The sequence below is a fragment of the Myxocyprinus asiaticus genome, chromosome 5 (assembly GCF_019703515.2).
Source record: "Myxocyprinus asiaticus isolate MX2 ecotype Aquarium Trade chromosome 5, UBuf_Myxa_2, whole genome shotgun sequence".
Taxonomy (NCBI): Eukaryota; Metazoa; Chordata; class Actinopteri; order Cypriniformes; family Catostomidae; genus Myxocyprinus; species Myxocyprinus asiaticus.
Genome location: NC_059348.1, coordinates 7,940,410 through 7,947,520, shown reverse-complemented (window position 1 = coordinate 7,947,520; position 7,111 = coordinate 7,940,410).

The following is a 7,111-nucleotide window of genomic DNA, read 5'->3' as shown; positions in this document are numbered from 1 at the left end:
AAGTGGAAGTCATATTTTAGGGCAGAATACTCAAATCTCTTACAGCAGACGTGTGACTTATGCTTGACCTAAGAATAACATGTTGACTGGTGATGTTATATAAGTTATGCTTTTTCATGCACATTCTTCAAAAACCTGTTGAACTAACACTGAAGCAGTGTTGAGTGTTGAATTTACCAAAGAGATCATTAAATAAAGTATGTGCAATCTCTGAGTGATTATTGAACATTACTGATGACAACTGCTGTTAACAAGCAGTGTCTACTGAAGAGAAAGGGACAACAAGAACAAACCAGCAGACACCACAACAATTCAGTCTGTCTTAAAGGTTCACTCAGTATTTTTTTCCTAATTTATAAAGTTTTACTTCTAAATAAATGATTAGTAATTTTGAAGTATATGTATAAAAACATGAGCATTCATGTGAGATGAAGAGTTCAGTCATATCAGTAAGCTTAAAAGCTGTTTATTGTACATGGATCAGGTGTTGTAGAATAACTTTAGAAAAGAAGCTCAGTGTTTGGAGCTTTTAACACATTATCAGGAAAAAAAACTTTATAAAGTAACTTTAAACAATTCAAACATTAATTTTCTCTCTTTGTCTATTTCTTTCTACTGCTTCAGCTCCTGTTACAGAAACTTTGGGAACATGAAATATTGCATTTTGATGACTTGTATCACAAATTACTCGTATAGCATGTTTTGGATAAAAACTTATGCTACATGACTAAATGTAAATAAATATAATCTTTCACATCTAAAAATATTGTTAAGTGTTGCGTGTAAAACATACGAGACTCAAACATGTGCTAGTTTTCACTATTGTGCTGCAAAAATATAAAATAATTACATATTTCACAAATCTTACATCTTAATAGAATAATTAAATCTTACATATTAATTTAATCCTCCATATTCATGTTATGATGAGTTTATCTTGTTTTAATTATTAATTAACCTAAACAGTGAAACAAACAGATTGTACAATATTACATTTATTTTATATCATCGATGCAAAATTATTTCAAATACCCATGTGGTTTATTTAAAAACATTAAAGCACTTTTAAAAGATTTGAATTGTTTTATACATTTTAGCTGAAAAACACAAACCTTGAAAAACACAAACCTTTAATCAGCCAAATCACAGCAGGTTGTGGGAGAAAAGTGCCTCAGTTTGCTTCTTCTTCTTTCTCCCTTTCAGTGGCGGAATTCAGACATAAAAACGTGCATTGTCACCTGCTGTTGTCTGGGACCAGGGAATTCCTTCTTTTCCTTCTCCCCTCTTAGAACCATCAGGGCTCCTGTTTCAGCTTCCACTAGATCCTCTCATAGCTCAAAAAATAAATAAAAATACTACATAATATTTATTATACCATATGTTATACTCCTTTTTATTCATCTATACCAGGGGTGGGAAACTATTTTGGTAAAGGGTCCACTTTGGGTTTTAAGTAGTGCATAGGGGCCACATTGTAAATTATAATAAAGTATAGAAAGAGTTTTCAGAAACATACCATCTAATCCTGTCTCATGACTGTTTTCCAAGCAGCCTCTTTTTTTTTAATGCAGAACATATTTTTGAAGGGTGCAGTTGTAAAGAATTGGCTGAATAGACAATGCTAGTCACTCGTCCATTGTGATCATGTTCGGTGTAGCTATGTACGTGTCATGATTCACTATTGTTTGCAATGTGTTTTGCCCCTGTCATCTGTTTCCCCGGACTATATTCCTCAAAATTCACTGCCCTCATCACTACCAGCTGTTCCCAATTGTTTTCACCTGTCTTCCATTACCTCATTTATCCTTGTGTATATAATCCCCTGATGTCTGCTCTGTCTTTGTCAGTGTTTCTCTCCCGTTCATTTACCTAGTTCCCATCTTGGATGTTTTGTTTGTTTTATTCCCCAGTTCTTTGTTCTGCCGTGTTCCTGAGTTTTCTATGTTAATTTATACCACACTTTGTTTCTTCATTAAACTTCTTAAGCCACACCTAGATCCTGCTCTTGTGTTTCCCTTCGAACGTTACAGTACATAGCACTGCCCACACAGAGGTCAACTTCATCAAATAGACGTCATTTAGAGGTAGGACAGACGGCTCATTTAACAACTAAAAACGGTCGTTAAACGAGATCTACAGACGATCAAAATAAGACCATAAAAATAGAATGTGATCATTTCCAGATGAAACGCTCTTTCACAGACATCTCTGCGATGTACGTGTGCTATCTAGATAGATTGATAGACTAAAATAAAATAACAGAGGAAAAATATGTATAATAAAACTAATAATAACCCAGATAGCAAGGAGACATCCATTCAATGTCTGTTTTTAGTTGTGAAGGTCGGGATCAGTCCTCAATCAATTTTCGATGTCCAGAATGTCCAGAAGGAGTGGTAAGAGTCGAATAAAGGGTGGCATCCAGCCATGCCCCCCAGAACACTGTGCCCCCCCCCCCCTTCTGATTAATAGACATAATATGTGCATATATTAGTGTGTACAGTGAATAAAATCAGTAAAATAACTCAAATGAAACAAACAAACAATAAAAAATACAATAGAAAATTAAACTATTTGCTTTGACTAAAGGCGGATCTTGGCACATGCGATACAGGCATCGTGCAGGGCGGCAGGGGGCGTGGGGCTGGAGCTTTGTCTGCATACATTAGACATGCAGCAAATTTGAACAGTTTAGTTCTTCATTCTGCTTGCCCCTTTCATGAAAAAGAATTTGTGTTATATTATTATGAATTATGTTTTAGTGGCTCCATTTGTTTTATTTTACCTCCCGTTCTCACTTCGACTGCTATCTGTTTACATTACTGGAGCAGGAGAAGCGGTCTGAAATAGCCAAATGTGGTGAAATACAGTAAAATACAGCGCCCTACAGTACAGGTCAAGTTAATCAAATCACAAAATAAAATGTGTCCAGTAACTCATATAAATGCACTGCTGTACATTTGCGATTTTACTTGGTTTATTGGAGTCTTTCGGTATTTGAACTTGAACCATTTCTCGCTGCCTGTCTATATTCACAGCAGGCAGTCCTGTGATAGCAGTAGTAAAGTTTTGTATTATACTGTCGGTCCATCACAGGTAGCAAGGATGGCTGAGTCTTAAATAATAACTTATATATATATATATATATATATATATATATATATATAAAATTAACAGTTATTTTGATCGATTTAACTTCAAGAGTGAATAATACATAATGGCTAATGCGATTTATTTTCTTTCATAAGTGATAGCCCAGGTGAGTTTGAAAGGTGCTGCATAAATGCCAGAGGAGGCTGAAAGCTCAAGACAAGGCTCCACTTAGTAAACTGAATAATAATAATAATAATAATAATAATAATAAAGAGTTTAGTTTCAAATTATGCAACGTCAATTGTTTGCACCTAAAATGTGTCCGAATAATGTGAAATGATGTTTGCCTTCTTCCACATTAATAAACAATAATTATCTGAGGTGAACTTTCAAGCCAAGCTTTCAGTATCATGTCAGTAGGCTTAGATCATCAAGCCTGGTTGTTGTTAACTTGACAGATGAAGAAAGTGAAATTTAGCCAAATATCAATAAAACGTCTTGGTTACTGATGTAACCTCTGTTCCCTGATGGAGGGAACGAGACACTGTGTCGATGTAGTGACACTAGGGGTTCGATCTTGAGAGCCCCAATCACCTTTTCTTAAAATAGAAAAGGCCAATGGAAATTGGCAAGTGAAATTTGCATGCCACTCTCCGCCCCGGACATACGGGTATAAAAGGAGATGGCGTGCATCCCTCATTCAGATTTATGCTGAGGAGCCGATAGACAGTCCCGGCCATGTCAGCAGCCAGTTCAGCGCCGCAGCAGGAGGGACACAAAGTCTCGTTCCCTCCATCAGGGAACAGAGGTTACATCAGTAACCATGACGTTCCCTGTCTGTCACTCACTCGATGTTGTGTCGATGTAGTGACACTAGGGGTTCCTATAGGAAACACCGCAGGCGCTGAAGAGTGGACACGGGCAAGCTGCTTCATGTCTCGCAGTGAGCGCTCAACCATGTCGTAACCAGTCCGGGGTCTCAAGATCCCGTGAGAGTGTGCCGGCCCGAAGTCCAGGCATTCGCTGGTAACAGAGAGCACCTGCAGGTCCCCCACCCTCTTGATGGAAGTGAACACCACCAGGAGGGCCGTCTTCAGAGACAGAGTGCTGAGCTCAGCCTGCTCCAGGGGCTCAAACGAGGCTCTCTGTAGGGCAGGTAGGACCACAGAGAGATCCCAAGAGGGGATCAGGTGTGGTCAAGGAGGATTCAATCTTCTCGTGCCTTTGAGGAACCTGTTGATCAGGTCGCGCTGTCATGAGGGACTGCCGTCCAGTGTGTCGTGGTGAGCTGCTATGGCAGCCATGTACACTTTCAGTGTAGAGGGAGACAACCGTCTCTCCAGCCCTTCCTGAAGAAAAGACAGCACAGACCCGATGGTGCACCTCTGTGGGTCTTCCCCACGGGAAGAACACCAGTTAGCGAAAAGATGCCACTTCAAGGCATACAGCCGCCTCGTAGAGGGGGCCCTGGCCTGAGTGATTGTGTCTACCACCGCTGGCAGAAGACCTGCTAGGTCTTCAGCATCCTGTCCAGGAGCCAGACGTGGAGATTCCAGAGGTCCGGCCAAGGGTGCTGGAGCATGCCTTGCCCCTGAGTGAGAAGGTCCTGCCTCAAGGGAATGCGCCAGGGAGGTGCTACTGTCAGATCTGAGAACCAAGTCCGGTTGGGCCAGTACGGCACAACGAACAGGACTTGCTGCTCGTCCTCCCTGACTTTGCACAGAGTCTGTGCAATGAGGCTCACAGGAGGAATCGCATACTTGCGTAGCCCCCGAGGTCAGCTGTGCGCCAAGGCATCTGTGCCGAGGGGGGCCTTGGACAGGGAGTACCACAGGGGGCAGTGAGAGGAGTCTTGAGAGGTTAACAGGTCTACCTGTGCCTCCCCGAATCTCTCCCAAATCAGCTGGACTATGTAGGGGTGGAGTCTCCACTCCCCGTGGAGTGTTACCTGCTGTGAGAGCGCGTCCGCTGCACGGTTGCAGGCGCCCGGAAGGTGAGTGGCTCGCAGAGACTTCAAGGTCTGCTGACTCCAAAGGAGGCGGCAGCGGGCGAGTTGCGACAAGCGACGCGATCGTACACCGCCTTGGCGGTTTATGTACGCTGCGGTCGCAGTGTTTTCGGTTCGGACCAACACATGCTTGCCCTGAATCAACGGCCAGAGCCTCCTCAGGGCCAGTAATACTGCCAGCAACTCTAAGCAGTTGATGTGCCATTGGAGTCGGGGCCCCGTCCAGAGCCCCGACACTGCCTGCCTGTTGCACACAGCGCCCCAGCCCGAATTCGAGGCGTCCGTCATGACCACAATATGCCTTGAGACCTGCTCTAGGGGAACACCTGCCCGTAGAAATGCCAGGTCCAACCAAGGGCTGAAAGTGAGAGATAACGGCCACATCCAGTAGCGCAAACATGTAAATGCACAGCATTGTTAGCACGCTTAAATATTACAAAAAATTGCATCTTTCAATTCATCCCTTTAAAAGCACCACAGTCAAAACTAATAAACTCACTAGTTTGTTGTTGGAGGACTTGTGGAACATCCGGTCCCATTTGTAGGATGTGTACCTTTATATGACTTCTGTGACTGTGTATTACATCCAATCGTCTTCAGTCAGTTATTCAAATGTTTCCAAACAGATGATTTAAGTCCCTTTTTATGGTTATGAGACTGGTAGATCGAATTCCTTTCTTATATTTTGGAGTTTGTGTGTTTAAGGTGCAGTTTCACGTGAACTGAAAGTGCACGTTCAGTCCCGTGACCGTAACATCAGCCAGTAACCAGCCAGGCACAAGCGCAAGAGATCTTGACTTTTAGGCTTACAATGAAAAACTCCTTTATATTATTAATTTATATATTACATATATAGTATTTTTGCCACCTGTAAATGAAAAATTTCTTGTCTTAAATTAACCGTGCCATTTTTAAAGGGCAGCAGGTATCTCTGAGGTGGTCATTCACCGTGTTGGACTCATTTAAATTATTGTGGAGTGGCAACTTCATCTTAGTCAATTTCACAGTGATAATTTTCATATTTATTTCAACTTTAACTTTAGTCTGTTACTTTGTCTGAATTCAGATGTGCTGCACCATACTGAGTAAACTGTCATTACATTCTCAAATACTGTGTTTTAATTTCTGGGACAAACCCTGTGGCATTTTCTGCACCAGTGTTCACCACAGAAGCCCAAATGAGCATTGCAAAGGTAGAAGTCTCAAGTTACAATATAACGTACATATAAAATGCATCATCATCTGCTGTACCTACCGTGATTGTGTGTGGTTTGTGTTTTAACCAAATGCTTTAATTTTTTGATAATGATTGATAATGATTTTATGATAATGATTAGTAGTAGGACTGTTTAAAAATACTGTTTATTATTGTCACTTGAATGTTTTACTCTATTTCAGAAATACATGTGTAGTGCCTTACCCCTGTTTCATTTGTTTCATGCTTTTGTAGGTAATCACTTTAAGACACTATTTTCTACATTGTTATAACTTTTCAGCTGCAGTAAATCCACCCCAAAGAGGCTCAAATACAGAACAAAGTGGTATTGTAGTTGTATTGTAATGTCATATATCACAAGACAATGTTTGACAGGGTGGAGTTAAAAAATAAATACATTTCTGTATAATTCTAGAATTTACATTCTTGAAGGATTAGTTCACCCAAAAATTGAAATTATCTCATCATTTGCTCACCTTCAAAACATCCCAGATGTGAATAACTTTCTTATAATGCAAGTAAACAGGTTTCAAGTTTTGACGGTCCAAAAGTCACATTTAGGCTGCATAAAAGTAATCCACACAACTCCAGTTGATCAAATAATGTCTTCTGAAACTAATCGATAGGTTTGTGTTAGAAACAAATTGATAATTAAAACTTTATTAACTTAAAATAAATTGCTTCCTACCAGCACTCAACGCATCATGTAGCTGTCACGTTACGTAAGCGTGTTGCCGCGTTCACACGAGAAGTTGGAAGCACCACTTTTGGTTACGACAGAAGAATGAATGTCA